General features: G+C 33.3%; 1 non-coding gene across 1 annotated transcript; it reads left to right on the top strand.

Annotated features, from left to right (window-relative positions):
* Window positions 1-679: 679 nt before the first annotated feature.
* LOC133813052 (small nucleolar RNA R71) lies at window positions 680-786 on the top strand. The gene has a single exon (XR_009884098.1). It is a non-coding gene; the product is annotated as a small nucleolar RNA R71 (small nucleolar RNA).
* The last annotated feature ends 8,137 nt before the right edge of the window (window positions 787-8,923 follow it).

The raw sequence follows: 8,923 nt of genomic DNA, 5'->3' as shown, positions 1-8,923 counted from the left end.
AATGGAGGATCTGGTCTCAGTCATAAATTGAGTCTGTGTATTAGTAAGAGTCAACAAGGCAGCTTGCAGTTCATTAGGTCTCTCAGGTTGAGGCATTGATTGTTGAGGCCTAGGCTGCAGTGATGACGAAGCTTGATTCATAGGTGGCTGAGGCATGTTATTCTGAAACTGGCCCTGAAACTGCGGTTGTTGGCCTTGATTATTCTTCCACGAAAAATTTGGATGATTTTGCCACCCTGGATTGTAGTTGTTGGAGAATGGATTATTGAGTGGCCTCTGAAAATTTCCCACCGCCTGAACTTGAGCATGATCCATTGGGGTGTTATTCATACAGATAGGGCACTGATCAACAGAATGAGCATCACCACACATTTCACACCTCACTGCCATCTGAACCGCATTAGCAGATACACTACTCTGTTGCAACTGCTTGGTCAAAGAGGCTACTTGCGCTGTTAAAGCAGTAATTGCATCTAGCTCATGCACCCCAGCTATCTTTCTGACTCCTGATGATCTCTCCTCAGACCACTGATGGTTGTTTGTAGCCATGTCCTCCAACAGCTCATAAGCACCAATTGCGCTCTTGCTCATAAAAGTGCCACCCGCTGCAGCATCAATAATGGTTCTGGTTGTCGGACATAAACCATTGTAGAAATTCTGTACTAGCATCCACTGTTCAATGCCATGATGAGGACATCCTCTCAGGAGTTCCTTAAACCTTTCCCACGCCTCATACAATGACTCTCTGTCATTCTGGCAAAAGTTATTTATCTCTCCCCTCAATTTAGCAGCCTTGGACGGAGGGAAGAATTTGGACAAAAATTTCTGAGCTAGATCTTGCCAGGTGACGATAGAGTTTGGCTGCAGAGAGTTCAGCCAAATTTTTGCTCTGTCCCTTAGAGAAAATGGGAAAAGCCTGAGCTTGATTGCGTCATCACTCGCTCCATTATATCTGAAGGTCCCACATAACTCCAGAAAATTGGACAAATGGGTGTGAGGATCTTCAGAGGGTAACCCATTGAATTGCACAGAAGATTGCACCATTTGTAGAATAGCGGGCTTTATTTCAAAGTTGTTGGCCTCTACAGTTGGTGGGCGTATACTATTTTGTACTCCCGTCAGAGTGGGTAGCACATAATCTCGCAGGCTCCTCTCAGCATTGGTCTGAGCCTGAACCCCTTGTACAACTCCAGGAGTTTGAACATTCCTGCCACCCCCTTCATTCTGTGCCATCTTTACAGATTTATGGGCCTCTCTCTTCTTCTTTCTGATTTGATTGCAAGACTTCTCAATCTCAGGATTCAGAGGAACAAGTGTGTCCTTTCCTTTTCTGCCACGCATATACCAAAATTCACCTGAGATAGACAAATTAAGCAACTAAACAGATTAGAAACGAGAGAAATTAAAATCAAATTAGAATAAAAATTAATTAGACTGATATTGATAATTTTCAGTCCCCGGCAACGGCGCCAAAAACATGTTGCGATAATTTTGCTATGCAAGTGCACACAGTCGCAAACTCGTAATAAAATGGTAAAACCAAGTATCGTCCTCAAGGACTGATTTACCAATTACCAGTCAATTAATTTCTTGTTCTATTTGATGAATTAAAATTCTTGATTTTTGTAAAATACAGCAAAAGTAACAATAAAGTGCAGAAATAATAATCGAAAATTAAATGGAATAAAAACTAATAGTAAAATTTTTACTTTAATCACTGAGAAACAATTAGGATATTCAATCTCATCAACTATCCTTCCTATTATTCCCTAATGCAAAATGTGAATTATTCTTATTTTTACCTACTTCAATTAACAAGTTGAAACAGCAGCCTATAATCATACTATGAATTATAAACTCAACCTAGGTGACAATTTCCTATATTTCTATGGTAAATTGAACCACAAAGGTAGCATTAATTTCCACAACTTAATAATAGTTACACAATTAATTCAGATACTTTCGTTCTAAATCAAAACTATGTCCAATATAACCACAGCATAATTAAATCTCACTTCTCAGATTTTGACTTAAAAACATATATATATGACTAAAGATGGCCAATCAATAATCAATCTATAAGAACAGGTTATAAGGAATTGAAGAAGATTGAAGAAGAGGAAATTAAAATTGCATTAGGTCATAACAGAAATTCAAGAGATTCAATTGAACATCCTAAACAGAAAATTAGTTCATAGTCATAGTGCTAATCACAACAGAAATTAAAGATAACATCAGGAAGAAAAACATGTAAAAATACTCTAAGCTTGAGCCTTCAAAACCAGAACTTCTCCCTTCGTCCGTACGTGCTTCTCTCTTCTTTTTCCCATCTTAAAAACCTAAGATTTCGAATTTTAAAGAGGCGGGCCGCGGCTCTACATACACTATGCCGCGGCCCGTGTCCACATTCCTGGGCAAAAAGCCCTTTCCATGCCGCGGCCCTCCGAAGCCATGCCGCGGCCCGTACCAACGAATTCTGGGCAAAATTCCCATCTATGCCGCGGCCCTAAGATGTCCTCAAAAACAATGCTTCTGTTTCTCCCCCTAGCCGCGGCTCTACTTTGCTCATGCCGTGGCTCTTAAGGAATTTTTCAATTCTTCAAGTTTTCATCCCAAAATTTCACCAACACTTCCAAATTGTGTTGAGAACCATTCTTTATCAAAATAAGATGAAAAAACTTGATTATTTCTTCCCTTTCTTTGGCATTTTCTTCCACATGCTCAATTCTTCCTGACATTCACAAAAACAACCAAACAAAGCATAAACCCGCACTAAGTGAAAGAAAAACGAAATAAAAGACTACTAAAAACATCACCAAAACATAATAAAAACTAGACTCATCAGTGCCTCCTAACTTTTTATTTTATTATATTGTTATTAGTTGATGACACTTGTGCCTCCTAAATTTTGTTTAATTTCTTAACTTTGTTTTTGTTCTCTTAATTTTATTTTCTTGTTCTTTTTACCTTAATTGTCATTTAAAAAAAAATTAGTTTGTCATTTAGTTTTTTCCATATGAATCATTTTAATTATAGTTGGAATTCTGAGTATAACTATTATGTGCAATCAAATTTAAATTATGGAGAAACTAATGATATGCATGATTATGGTGAATCCTTTGATATCCCATTTGCCCCCACCTATAATCCAAATTTTTCATGGAGTCATGCCCAGTCTCCAATAGGGCATGAATTCAACATGCATAATCAAAGTCATGCCCAATCCGACCTATCATATCCTATTCAACAAGAAACGAGCTCATATTTAGAGGATACCCTACAACAGTTCATGCAATCAACCTACCAAATCTTACTAGCCCAGTCTCAGTCAATCTCAAAAATTGAGACCATAGTAGGACAACTTGCAACTGTTATAGAGGCGGAAAAACAAGTTTATCCCAACCAACCCATTCCTAATCCAAATAATCAAGTTGAAAATGAAAAGGAGAATGAAGTTGTTGAAGAACTTGTAATATGCATCCAACCCCCTAATGAAACAAAATAGTTGGATGAAATAATTCTCGAAGCTCATGAGGAAAATGAAAAAGATATAATTATATCTCAAGAGCCCATAAATGAACAAATTTTTATATTTACTCAAAATGAAAAGGAGTCTAATATAGATATGCAATTTTCTTATTTTATTGATATTCCATTAAAATTGCATATTTCTAATTTTCTTGTAGGTGTGATGTTATCAATTATTATTTATGGAATTTGCATTAAAGTCATAACTCACCCTACTAATGAAATTTTACACCATCGATTGGGTGTAGGTTGAAAAAAAAATTATAGTCGAGCTAAAGACTATAAACTAAAGCATTTTGTAGGAGGCAACCCATACTTTCATGTTTCATTTTATATTTTACTTTTGTTGTGTGTTATGTTTTATATTTTTCAAATTCCAAAAAACTTGAAGGTAACTTCTTACCCAAAAAGAAAAGAAGAGAAGAAAACAAATGAGTCAAATCAAGGAAGCATACATCCAATGGAGTAGTTCTTAACTTTTTCTATTTTATTACTCATTGAGGACAATGTTTCATTTAAGTTTGGGGGTAGTGTGTATGTGTTTTTCTTAGTGTTTTTGCATGTTTTTCATTTGTTGTAAAATTCAAAAAAACAAATATTGGTGATTTTCATTTTCTTATTATAAGAATTATGATTGAAATTGTTCTTAGTTCTTAGAAAAATATAAATAATTATTAACCTTCACTTTTAATTTTTAAGTTAGTTTTGTTTAAATATATATTTTCATAATATGTCACTTTTCTATTCTATTCGAATTTGTAATATTTGGATATAGTTTATTTAAACATTAAATTCTTTAAATCTCTAAAAAAAATGAAAAATTCTAGAATTTGCTTGATTATCTCTTGAGATTTAATTTATTTTTGTTTGCATAAACTTGTCTAAATGTTCACATGATGATTTGATATTTTTGTGTTTGTATGTTAAGTATCTATTTTGAAAACAATTTTAACTTTTCAAATTAATTACATAAGCTTTACTTTTATTTGTGATTTTCTTTGAACTATTTCCATTATGTAATTTTTTACGAAAACATTAGACATCACCAATTAAAAAAGATGTGTGTGTTTTTAATTTTTCTTTTGCTCGAGGACTAGCAAATTATTAAGTTTGGGGTGTGATAACTCTACATAATAGAGTTATTTTACCACTTCTTATGTGCTAATTGTTGCTTAATTCTTGAGTTTTTAATTGATTTATTAAGTTTTAAAGTAATTTTGAATTTATTGGGTTTATTTTGATTTTATATATTTTTGTGTGTTTTTATAGTTATTTTGTTGTAAAATGTTGTAGTTAATTATTTGAATTATTGTTGTTTAATTTGAGGTAAAAAAATGTTGTATTATTGAGCTTAAATGTTAAATATAAATTAAAAAAATTAATATTTTCAAATAATTAACTTGATTTATTTTATTATTGAAAATATTTAATTTTAATTTAGTTTATGATTATTTTGTAGAAAACAATGTTGCATTTTAGTACTTTTGAAAAAAGAGGAAAGACAAGAATTAAAGCTGAAAAAAAATATGGAAATTGTGGCATTTTTTCAAAAGCCCACTCCAGCCACTTAGGCCAACGCCTACTGAAGCTCCCCTGGGCCCAAAGCCTCCCAGGCCCAAAGACCTCCCTGCCTCCTTCAGCACCTCCTGAAGCCACGTTCATCAACCGGCCCACCAACACCACCCTGCAGGCACAACGCCCCAGCCCAACTCCCTTGTTCCTAGCATCAGTCGAAGCTCCCCAAGCCCCAACGCCTGATGCACCCAGCAGCTACCTCCAACAGCCCCTTTGCCCAGCCACCCATGCATGCCACCAATTCCTTGAGCCCACAAATTGTCACCTTGTCCCCTTTGCCAAAAATGCCAACTTTTTACCAAAAACTTTTCTACACATTTTACCCCAAAATCATCATTACACCCTATAATTTACCCCTATTTGTCATATTACTATCAATTTAATTAATTTAAATTGATTATTTTAATAATCTCATTTTTGCTATAAATAGGGAATTTTCAAGACCATTAAAAGGGGCTTATTTTGGGAGAAGTCATACCACAAAGTTTCTACACTTTCAAACCTCTCTATACTCTTCATCTTCTTCTTCTTTTTGGTTAATTTTCTATGTATTTTAGAGGAACAATTTGAGGGTTTTCCTCCAAATTTTCCTAAGTTATGTTTGTATTTTTTTTCTTTCTATTCTAGTTATGAGTTTCTAATCTTTTTAAGATTATTAAGGTGGTGATGAAACAATATGTAACTAGATAGTATTTATTTTGTGTGTTGATTTCCCATTTTGTGCAACAAAGTTTATGGATTTTTCTTTTTCAAATATCTTCTTTCATCTTAAATATCATGTATTTTTTTATTGTTAGCACATATTTACACTTTGTTCTTCATTAGTGCAAAAATATAATATTCTTTGTGTAAGATGTGTCATTAAATTGTACACATCCAATGCTTAGAAAAAATATATTATGATTTGCTTTATAAATAATGTTATTTGATTTTTTTTTTTTCATTAGGTTGATTCACATTAAATACTTTGAAATTATACTTTTTGAAAATTGAAGAAAAATCCTATCTTTTTAGAAGTAATTTGTGCTTAAAATTATAAATCTATTTGGAAAATGATAGTTTGATTTATTTTAACTATCACTAAAACTTGGGAATCAAAGTACTTATAAATAATATTGAACTTATATTTGGTGGATTCTAATACCTTAATAATCTTATTTTACCATCTTGATTTCTACTAGTAATTTATTTATTTATATTATCTTTAATTTCTTTATTATTTTTTTTTATTTTATTTTCATTATACAAAAATCTCATCAATCTTTGGAGCTAGGTTAGAATTTATTAATTTTGGTTTAAAATAGTTTTCTTTTTGATTTTAGACAACTCCTTTGGGTTCGACATCCTTGCTTACACGATCACTATTCTTTATGAATGATTCGTGCGCTTGCGATTTATAAATATTTAAAACATACATGTTTTGGGTCCATCATTTTGCCCCCATTGGAACCTCACGATTATCCCTTTGCTCGTGTTGGGCTCGAGTGGTTCTGTCTCAACGTGCACTTCTTGCACTTTGGGCATGTCTTTGAGGTGCCCCCTTGCCAGTTCGAGGTCTATCAAGAGCAGGATGTGGTACGCCTCTAACTGGAGAAGGATGTCTAATAGGAGAAGGGGGTGCATGATCGGAGATGGTGCGATCTTTTTTTATTCGAGGCAGGCCTTGCAGGTTCTGGGTTATTTCTCTAGGCTGCTTGTGGGGAAACTCGGTTGTTCCCAGTATCAGTAGGAATTTCTCTAGTCTAGTTGGTGTGTGTTGGGTTTCGAGATGAAACCCTTGTTTGGTTAACTCCAGCATTCGTCCTAGCTCTTCCTACTTGATTTTGTTAGGCTCTCTGCTTGGCCATTCGAGCTAGAGAGCTACCCCGTGGATGCCCCCTAGTCCCTCGTGGGGGTGCTTGGGCCTCACTTGCCCTTCTTGCCATTTCTTCAATTAGACGAGTAGCTTCGCCTAATCTTTCTTGCAACTTTTGGTTCTCCAGCTCCACCATTGGGACATATCTCTCAGGGGTTGTGGTAGTCTTGATTTGGTGGCATGGAACTTTGACCAGGGTCTCGTGGTGTCAAGGAAGCACTTCATTCACCCGGGATCTGATCGTTAACAGGCTACTTGCCAGGCCATCGGGGGTGTTCCTTAGTCCGCGGGATATTTTGCTCTGAGATTATGGGCAGTGGTTGTCCACTTCCAGATTCGGGAATGTTTCTAGTATGTGCAACGATTTTTGTAATGAACACAAATCTGGATGAGATGTTTGAAAGAATGTTTAATGCTCTCAATGAAAGCACCAAACTGTTGTCGACATTTTTCTTCAACCAAAATTAAACAAGAGAAATTAAGTGTTTTTGAATAATCAAGGAGGAAAAGAAGATAAAGAGATTTTTTACGCGATTCAGTAGTTAAATCTACCTAGTGTACGAGTCATTTTTATTAATGATGTGCGTTAAAGCCTAAATGTGATTTCACAGAGATTGAGTACAAGCAATTTTGCGTGAAAATAAATGACTTCAATCCAGGCTATTTATAGACATGGTTTACAAATATCTCTTCCCTTAATTATAGGGAAGTTACATTAATATCTAATTTAAATGTAAAGATAACAGAATAAATCAAAATACAATTTGATATATTAAATATCAAATATCCCTTAAAAATAGAGGGTTGTTTAATATGCAGCTACAATTAATCCCACAATAATAGGCATATCGTAACCATCTACTATTCCCTATATTAATGCTTTTGAGCTTACTCCATGGTTCGATGTTACAATCACATTGTTGTTTGTTTTTCATTTTTCAGGCTTTTCGAGGATGACCCTCGAAGTCGACTATCTTGTTCGACCCCACAACTCATGCTCGAACTGTTCTACTGATATTACGGCTGGGTTCATGATCATTTGTGTATATGATCACACTTGCCTTTATATATTCAATTCTCATTTTTGGAGCTTATATTTCGAGATTAATATATGTCTCAAAATTTAGGATGTAATAATCTTTTGACTTCATTTTCTTGAAAGCTTAAAAAGATACGCAAAAAACAAAGATTAGTGCTATTGATCGGGTACTAATTCTTTTATTATTATTATTATTATTATGGCATTAAAAATACATTGTCGATTGAATGATACAATGAAGATTCAATCATGATATAAAGTAATTTTTAAGAAACAAAAAATGTTTTCATCTTGGATTTATTTCAAATTACGGGTAAGGTTATCATGTCTTTTATTAATGAACTACATAATATCATGCTCAAATTGTTTGTAGTTTGATGAAGGTCGATACAAACTATTGACATTTTTTTCCTTAGAGATTTTTTTCTTTTCTTTTTAATTAAAATATTGCTTGAATTTAAAATTTTATCAAAGAAAAACTGTGAGAGAAAACTTTTTTAAAAATTCCTAAAACTTTGTAAGAAATTTTTTCTAAAAATATTATTACTTTTTTAAAATTTTATATAGTTACACTACATTTAAGTTTAATTTTTTATAAAAAAATTCTATGATTTTTGTTTAAATCCAAACAAAAGAAAATCTTTTTTTATTTAGAATTTATTTGTTTTTTTCAAAAAGGATAAGTGTCACTAAAATTGACACTAATTTGAGTGGTTTTTCATTTTACAAACTACATTTACAGGTAGTCCAATTTCGGACTACTCAACACAATACCCATTTAATTTTTTAATATTTATTAATTACTTCCAAATGATGAATAATTATGGAACAAAAAAAATGTGAGTATTTTAATAAATTGTATAGTTGGTAATATGAAAATAAAATATTTGGCTAAATGAATATATATGGACTCGGGTGATGTTTTC

This window comes from Humulus lupulus, chromosome 1 (genome assembly GCF_963169125.1).
Source record: "Humulus lupulus chromosome 1, drHumLupu1.1, whole genome shotgun sequence".
NCBI classification, from domain to species: domain Eukaryota; kingdom Viridiplantae; phylum Streptophyta; class Magnoliopsida; order Rosales; family Cannabaceae; genus Humulus; species Humulus lupulus.
Note: the sequence above shows the minus strand (reverse complement) of the source record. Positions and strands in the feature narration are given on the sequence as shown.